Below are 8856 nucleotides of genomic sequence, written 5' to 3' on the forward strand. Positions count from 1 at the left end.
TAATTTATAGAAGTGGAAAATATATTCTTTTTTCCAGTAAACAATATAATTTTTATTCATCATATATGATTTAAAAACTCTTATATAGGGGCTTCACTGGTGATCCAGTGGCTAAGTCTCTGAGCTCCCAGTGAAGGTGCCTGGGTTCAATCCCTTTTTGGGGAACTAGATCCCATACACTGCAGCAAAGATTGAAGATCCCACATGCTGAAACTAAGACCCAGCAAAGCCAAAGAAATAAATTAATCAATTAAAAAAAATTCTTGCACAATTTTTGATTTTGTAGGTCTTTATATTCCTCTCTCCCAACTCCTTAGCCAAGTTTAAAAGTTTTATGCTTTTCATTTTGATTTTCTTAGTATTTAGTATTACATAGTAAAGATCATCGGAGAAGGCAATGGCACCCCACTCCAGTATTCTTGCCTGGAAAATCCCATGGACGGAGGAGCCTGGTGGGCTGCAGTCCATGGGGTCGCTAGGAGTCGGACACGACTGAGTGACTTCACTTTCACTTTTCACTTTCATGCACTGGAGAAGGAAACGGCAACCCACTCCAGTGTTCTTGCCTGGAGAATCCCAGGGACGTGGGAGCCTGGTGGGCTGCCGTCTATGGGGTCGCACAGAGTCAGACACGACTGAAGTGACTTAGCTTAGCTTAGCTTAGCTTAGTAAAGATCATATTTTATTTCAGTAATTATTAAAGGGATAAGTAATGTATCATGAAAACAGAATAATAAATAACTTATATACTGCGGTTATTGAACACCTTTGTATTGTGATTGCCAAAAGAATAGTCCAAGATTTTTTAGGTAGCTATTTTGCAGTGTTAAAAAAAAAAAAGAAAGAAAGATTGAAAGAAGTAAAAAGAGCAGTTCACAAATAATTCTTTTAGAGGTCATAGGAATGGGATGCTTTTTTTTTTTTTCAAACCACTTTTGGTTAAGCTGAAAAGTTTTTGAACTTCTCAGAAAATTCTTGATTTTAGAAAAAGTATGCAAGGAGTATTCCTCTAGAATGTTCTGCCTAAACTTTTCTCGGGGAAAAACTAAACTGACATGAAGCATCCACTTGCTATTGTTGATATCTTTCAAATGTTGTGTACTTCCTTTTAATGGTTCCATCTTCAATTTTGGTCCCCTTACCTCTTGAACACTGAAGAAAAATAAGCATCTTATTATGGGGAGAGGGAAATTTAGTATGTGTGGACCAGCTCTCAGACTTAGTATGAGAAATCAGCTTTGATCAAATTACTTTCTGAACAAATGGTCTTTGACTGGGCTGGTGAAAGGATAGGCCATGTGCCCTGGGTTTCAGTAGCTTCCTATCTGTTTATCACTGGTACCAGGCTTGGTCTCACTTCTGTTTTCTTCCTCCTGTCTCATCTGGCACAAGAGGGATGTCCTAGAAAAGACACTGTGCTTCCTTTCTCTCCTTCCCACCCCCTTCTGATTTTTCTTGAATGAGAGCCCTTTTCCTTATGGTCTGTCTCTCTGGATACCAACCAAACATCCAGAATGCTAAAGCTATTCCAATACCAGCAACTCTAACTGACCCTCTTTTTCTCTCATAGATGAGAAAAGTCTCTGATTCCTCATCCTCTTTGCCACCCAACTCACTTCTTATGGAGAATTAAGGCTGGAAGTACCATACCTCTCCACCTATGTTGAGAATGACCTCTCTAGACATTATTAGAGACACACTGTGCTGAGCGCTGAAGAATTCATGCCTTTGAACTGTGGTGTTGGAGAAGAATCTTGAGTGTCCCTTGGACTGCAAGGAGATCCAACCAGTCCATCCTAAAGGAGATCAGTCCTGAATATTCATTGGAAGGACTGATGCTGAAGCTGAAACTCCAATACTTTGGCCACCTGATGAGAAGAACTGACTTATTTGAAAAGACCCTGATGCTGGGAAAAATTGAAGGCAGGAGGAGAAGGAGATGACAGAGGATGAGATGATTGGATGGCATCACCGACTTGATGGACATGAGTTTGAACAAGTTCCAGGAGTTGGTGATGGACAGGGAGGCCTGGCATGCTGCAGTCCATGGGGTTGCAAAGCGTTGGACACAAATGAGCAACTGAACTGTGCCAGGAACAAAAGCAATCACTAAGAGCAAAGTGGGTTTTGCAGGGTATGGTGGCATTATCTCAAATCATGACCTTTCTTAGGGAGTTTAGGATTGAAATATACACCATCTGAGCCACCAGGGAAGCCCAAATTGTACACAATGCTGTATTTAAAGTGGATGACAAACAAGGACCTACTGTATAGCACAGAAAACTCAATGTTATAAGACAGACTGGATGGGAAGGGAGTTTGCGGAGGATGGATACATGTATATACATGGCTGAATCCCTTTGCTGTCCACCTAAAATTATCAACATCGCTTTTTGTTTTTGCTTTTTGGTTGTGCTGGGTCCTTGCTGCTGCATGTGATATTTCTCTGGTTGCAGTGAATGAGAGCTACTCTTGCTTGTGGGCTTCTCATTTCAGTGGTTCTCTTGTTGCTGATCATAGGCTCTAGGTGTGCAGGCTCAGTAGTTGCGGCACATCAGCTTAATTGCTGCATGCGGAATCTTCCTGGGCCAGGGATCGAAATCACGTCCCCTGCATTGGCAGGAGGACTCCTATACACTGTACCACCAGGGAAGTCCTATTATAACACTGTTTAATAGCTATTAGTTCAGTTCAGTCGCTCAGTCGTGTCTGACTCTTTGCGACCCCATGAATCGCACCACACCAGGCCTCCCTGTCCATCACCAACTCCCGGAGTTCACTCAGACTCATGTCCATCAAGTCAGTGATGCCATCCAGCCATCTCATCCTCTGTCTTCCCCTTCTCCTCCTGCCCCCAATCCCTCCCAGCATCAGAGTCTTTTCCAATGAGTCAACTCTTTGCATGAGGTGGTCAAAGTACTGGAGTTTTAGCTTTAGCATCATTCCTTCCAAAGAAATCCCAGGGCTGATCTCCTTCAGAATGGACTGGTTGGATCTCCTTGCAGTCCAAGGGACTCTTAAGAGTCTTCTCCAACACCACATTCAAAAGCATCAATTCTTCGGTGCTCAGCCTTCTTCACAGTCCAACTCTCACATCCATACATGACCACAAGAAAAACCATAGCCTTGACTAGACGGATCTTTGTTGGCAAAGTAATGTCTCTGCTTTTCAATATGCTATCTAGGTTGGTCATAACTTTCCTTCCAAGGAGTAAGCGTCTTTTAATTTCATGGCCACAGTCGCCATCTGCAGTGATTTTGAAGCCCCAAAAATAAAGTCTGACACTGTTTGCACTGTTTCCCCATCTATTTCCCATGAAGTGATGGGACCAGATGCCATGATCTTTGTTTCCTGAATGTTGAGCTTTAAGCCAACCTTTTCACTCTCCACTTTCACTTTCATCAAGAGGCTTTTTAGTTCCTCTTCACTTTCTGCCATAAGGGTGGTATCATCTGCATATCTGAGGTTATTGATATTTCTCCTGGCAATCTGGATTCCAGCTTGTGCTTCTTCCAGCCCAGCATTTCTCATGATGTACTCTGCATAGAAGTTAAATAAACAGGGTGACAATATACAGCCTTGATGTACTCCTTTTCCTATTTGGAACCAGTCTGTTGTTCCATGTCCAGTTCTAACTGTTGCTTCCTGACCTGCATACAGATTTCTCAAGAGGCAGGTCAGATGGTCTGGTATTCCCATCTCTTTCAGAATTTTCTACAGTTTATTATGATCCATGCAGTCAAAGGCTTTGTCATAGTCAATAAAGCAGAAATAGATGTTTTTCTGGAACTCTCTTGCTTTTTCCATGATCCAGCGGATGTTGGCAATTTGATCTCTGGTTCCTCTGCCTTTTCTAAAACCAGCTTGAACATCAGGAAGTTCACGGTTCACATATTGCTGAAGCCTGGCTTGGAGAATTTTGAGCATTACTTTACTTGCGTGCAATTGTGTGGTAGTTTGAGCATTCTTTGGCATTGCCTTTCTTTGGGATTGGAATGAAAACTGACCGTTTCCAGTCCTGTGGCCACTGCTGAGTTTTCCAAATTTGCTGGCATACTGAATGCAGCACTTTCACAGCATGATCTTTCAGGATTTGAAATAGCTCAACTGGAATTCCATCACCTCCACTAGCTTTATACTCCAATATAAAACGGTTTAAAAAAATCAAATCACAACTTTTGCACTCATGTGTCACCAGCACAAAGAACTATGTCTTCCATCTTCCATGGCTGGCCCTGGACAGAATAAGGGGCTTCTAGTACTTTAAGAAGAGAATGTATTTTCTCCAATTGGATATCATGTGCCGAGGTAACTGGGGGACCTATAGTGCTTTGGGACTCAGTGCATGGATGCACCAGAAGCTAAACTAGTCACAAAGTTAGTTGGAAAGCACCAGAAATTAGTTTTATGAGAAAAAGTAACTGATTCCATGCAGTCAATTCACAAAAGGTCTCCTTCTACTAGCAAAGGCTGCTTTGCTTTCTGACTTCACAGATACGGAGGAGACCAGGTGCCTGTGACCATTTCAAAGCAGCTGCCTCTTCAGAGAGGAGTAGTAGGCCCTGGAGAAAGAGGAGGAGATCTAACCTCCGGACCCGCAGAGTTCCTAATCACTCGTCAGCACCCTGCCTGTGCGCCCCTCCTCTCTGCTTCCTTGCCACACAGCCGGCCCTTCCCACCCTTCTCAGCCTGCTCCCGGCTCCTTTAGCCACAGGCTATTTGTTCTTGTAGTTGCTGCCAACTTGGCTGGTGAGAAGCCAGGCCTGGAGGAAACGGAGGGTCCTGGCAGGAACGTGGACTGAGGGCTCCAACGGGGTCAGTGCCCGGCTCCTCCCACAATGCAACTGTGCCTGCATCAAAAATCCTATGGAGCTAGAAGTCGCTGTGGGGTCAGCAGGGACCCTGTTAGCAAAAAAAAAAAAAAACCAAAAAACAAAAAACAAGTGGTGCTGCTGTCTGGATACAGCTTCTGAGTGTGTGGAAGGGCAGCAGGAATGGAGAGGGAGGGCCAGACTGAAGCCCTTCACGAAGGAAAAAATTTCTGAGATCCTCTGGACTTTTGCCTGCATGAATCAAGCCAAGAAAACCAGCCCTTGCCTTGCACTGTAGCAAACCTATACCAAGGTGGCGCTTGTGATAAAACTGGCCAGCCAATGCAGGAGACAGACCCGGGTTCCATCCCTCCTTGGGAAGATCTCTTGGAGGAGGAAATGGCAATCCACGCCAATATTCTTTCCTGGAGAATCCCATGGACAGAGGAACATGGCAGGCTACAGTCCATAGAGTTGCAGAGAGTCAGACACAACTGAAGTGACTGAAGTGACTGAGCACCTCCAGCAGCAGAGATGTGTAGAGACTGACTGGCTCTGAACAGAAGCCTGTGTGAGGTCCAGAGGCTCCCCCCAGCAGCCTAGTTCTTGGGTTGGAGAACCTTCTGGGAAACTGGTGTGCACTGTCCAGGGTTGCTCATTCAGTCTCATCATCTACCTCTGGTCCTTCCTTCAACCCAGCATGAAGCACTATAGATAGGATGGACCAAGTTTTGGCCTCACCTCTGGTCTCAGAGACCTCTGACCTCTGTTTCCAGCCAGAGGAAGATTGTAAATAGTAAGCTTATCCCTCACGTGAAGGGAACCTTGGGCGCTGACCTCTTCATCCCCATCTCTTTCTCCCTAGACTTTTGAGTACCAATCTAAGGATACAAGTCATTATAGCTTGCTTTTCAATTGACTCCCGTCCCTAGAGACTGGACCATAGGTACAGCTACAAAAAGCTAAGAGAAATTCACCTCCGGGTTCTCACGCAGAACTGGGGGAGGACTGGAAAGAAACTCAGGTGCTAGGGCTAGGAAAGGTAAGTCTAAGGAGATAGGGCTACTGAACCTGAGGCTGAGGGGTTGAGGAACTGAGGAAAATAAATCCCCAAAACTGGGGACACAGCTGATGCCTGGATGATTGGTGGGACCCATTAACCTGTTGGTTAGTTTTTCGGTGACCCTGTCAGGGGGCGATGAGTGGAAGCTAGCCTTGGAGGACCGTTTGCTTTCTCTCTGCAGGCAGCCAGGAGCACACACCTTCTCTCCGACCTCACTTCCGAGGCTGGGAGAGTGCAGGAATTAAAAACAGCATGGCGCACTGGCCTCGGGGCCTCCACCTAAGCCCTGGCGACCTTGACCAGGCTCATTGGCCTGTGAATGGACTGAGGGAGCGTCCCCAGTCAGGGGGCTTTTGATGATAAAGAAAGAAAAAAAAAGCGGTACAGGATTGCACTCTTTTGAGTGGAGCTGGTAGGAGTAGAGACCGGGTAGCCAAAACCGTGAAATGCGAGTTTTTTCGACCTCAGATGTGTGGTGGACACAGGCTCAGCTGATCTGCTGTGCCCCGAGTTAGGCAGGGAGGGCGCAGGCCAGGACGGATGCAGTTCGAAGAGAGGGGCGACTGGTCCCTTTCTCTACGGAGCTGCTGAGGGATGGAGGGGGGCTTGGCTGTTCAGAGCAGAGGACAGGCGCAGCCCTGTCTTCTTTCACTGTTCAGCTTGTTCTTTTTTTTAACGACCCAAATACATGTTCAGCCCTCTTCTAGATTTTTAAAAGTCCAGTGGTACCCACTCTACATGCTCCTGCACACCATACTCATTCAGTTTTAATCGCAACTTCAAAAAAAACAAAACAAAAAAAACACCCAGCATCCAGCAGAGTTGAGAAGGAATCTGAGATCTGATTTGCCAGACTCAAACCACTCTTCTCCACTGGTCACTCCTCCGCTTAGCGAATGCTCTGCTTTCCCTGACGTTTTACTCTCAGAGGAAGTCGGAGGGCACCTCCCCACCCTCCAGGTGCAGCTGAGCTAAAATTTGAGCAGGTGTCTTGGCCTTCTGGGGTCATCCCTAGGCAAAAGTTTGATCCCTGGCTGGAATCTTGCAGGAGATGAAAGGGATACAAGAATGGCTGTTTCACTGGGGGTGGGGTTGGAGAATCTGAAAAACAGAGGAAAAGAAAAGGAGGAATTTCACTGAGAGAGGCTCAGCCTCAGAGTCTCTTTGGCCCTAGGGTTTGGAAAGGAGGTTGATGGTGTTTTCAAGGTCAGTCACTTTCCTGCTCTTTCAGCAGACCCCCAGGGAAGAGGAGGGGGAGACACAAGCAACTGGATTTGCTTTGGAAAATCTTTGTCACTTGAGGCATAGGTGGTATACGGTGTCACAGGCAGGGGAACTTACTGATGCCATGGGTCTTAAACCCTGACAGCTTTGTCAGAGGCCCAAGGGCATCACCTGCAGAAGGCACAGTGCCCAGGCTCAGCATTCTTTACTCATTCATCCTGAAAAGAGGTAATGTCAGTCAAGGAGATTGTTGTGAGGGACCACCTGTCCTCAATCTCCACTTTCAGGATTGCCTTGCAAGGGTCTGCTTACCTGTGGTAGTTAAGCCAGAAGCCTAGAGCTTGAGCCAAGCACAGCAGAAAGAGAAGGGGTGTTCAGCCCAGGATGGCTTCCTACATAGGGCTTCCCTGGTGGCTCAGACAGTAGAGAATCTGCCTGCAATGTGGGAGTCCTGGATTTGATCTCTGGGTTGGGAAGATCCCCTGCGGGAGGGCATGGCAACCCACTCCAGTGTTCTTGCCTGGAGAATTCCATGGACAGAGGAGCCTGGCAGGCTACAGTCCGTGGGGTCACAAAGAATTGGACACGACTGAAATAACTTAGCACTGAAGTGATTTAGCATCTTATGCAGTATGTCAGGAGCATTGTGCCCAGGCCATGCACATCTGCGAGTGATGCACTCTTTCTTTCCCCTCTCTCCCTCCACCCAGTGGCTTCACTAAGTTGTCCAGGTGACTTTCTGTTTACAGCTGCCTTGATGTTAAGTATTCCAGCCAAGGAAGATTACCAATCCTGAAAAACAAACAAGTGCTTTATAGGCTTCTAATTATTGAGATAGGACTCCTCAAGTGGGACTCAATAATAGAGGAAGCAAGTTCTTCCCATCAGTCTTAGACCTTATCGGGCCAAATTACCTTATCAGGCCAAATTACAGCCTTTTCATTAAACTGAACGGTGAATAATGTACTAGAATGTAGTTTCAAGCTTCAAATATGTTTCCAGACGGAAATATTTCAAGAATGTAAGCCAGGTATACTTCTCAGATAAATGACAGTAGGGGCATCGCCTTACACGGGAATTCTCGGTTCTCAGATTTCCTGAAATCCAGAGCGCGCATCATTAATCATTCAGTGGGGTCGGCCCTTCAGTCAGTGGCAGCTCTGAGTAAGCTGAAGCGAGCCGTGAGCTAATCCTTCCTGCCACGGGGATCCTGGCGCGAGAGAGGACAACTGGACAGTCGGTCACATGCGTCGGTGGTGCCCAGACCCTGCCTCTCTTGCCGGGCTCAGAGCACGGTGGGCGTGTGCGCTCACCCTCCGGAACGCAGACCCGGAGCTGCCCAGAAGGAAAAACCGATTTGGCGGCAGGATGTTTAGCGCTACCAAGAGTTTCCCATCAGGAAATCAGCTCGAGCCCTGGCGTTAATAGCTTAAGGTGGCTCTCTAAACACTGAATAAATCCACTCCTTAGCTCTTTAGTAAATCAGTAGCCACAACAACGGCCAGAGCCTTCTACCCAGCGCGCCACACCAAAGCCTTCCCAAGTTGGGCTGCGAATCCTTGTTTGGTTCCTGGCGGCCAACACTTGGAGCACGGGCGGGGGATTCCTCCCCGCCGGGATGAATCCCGCCTCGGGATGCAGTTCCCGAGGCACCCCCGGGGCGGGGGTGGTGACAGTCGGGTCGGCTGGGCACCAGGGAAGTAAACTTGGAGACTGGATCCTGGGTAGGTGAGGGCGCGTTGCTGGGGCGCCAGCGT

General features: G+C 47.0%; 1 long non-coding RNA gene across 1 annotated transcript; it reads right to left on the bottom strand.

The window, feature by feature from the left end:
* Positions 1–6072: 6072 nt before the first annotated feature.
* Positions 6073–8804, bottom strand: LOC129658036 (uncharacterized). Its single transcript, XR_008717236.1, has 2 exons — positions 7412–8804; positions 6073–6976 (listed from the first exon to the last, which is right to left on the bottom strand). It is a non-coding gene; the product is annotated as an uncharacterized LOC129658036 (long non-coding RNA).
* Positions 8805–8856: the final 52 nt, after the last annotated feature.

The sequence above is a fragment of the Bubalus kerabau genome, chromosome 7, assembly GCF_029407905.1.
Source record: "Bubalus kerabau isolate K-KA32 ecotype Philippines breed swamp buffalo chromosome 7, PCC_UOA_SB_1v2, whole genome shotgun sequence".
NCBI lineage: Eukaryota > Metazoa > Chordata > Mammalia > Artiodactyla > Bovidae > Bubalus > Bubalus kerabau.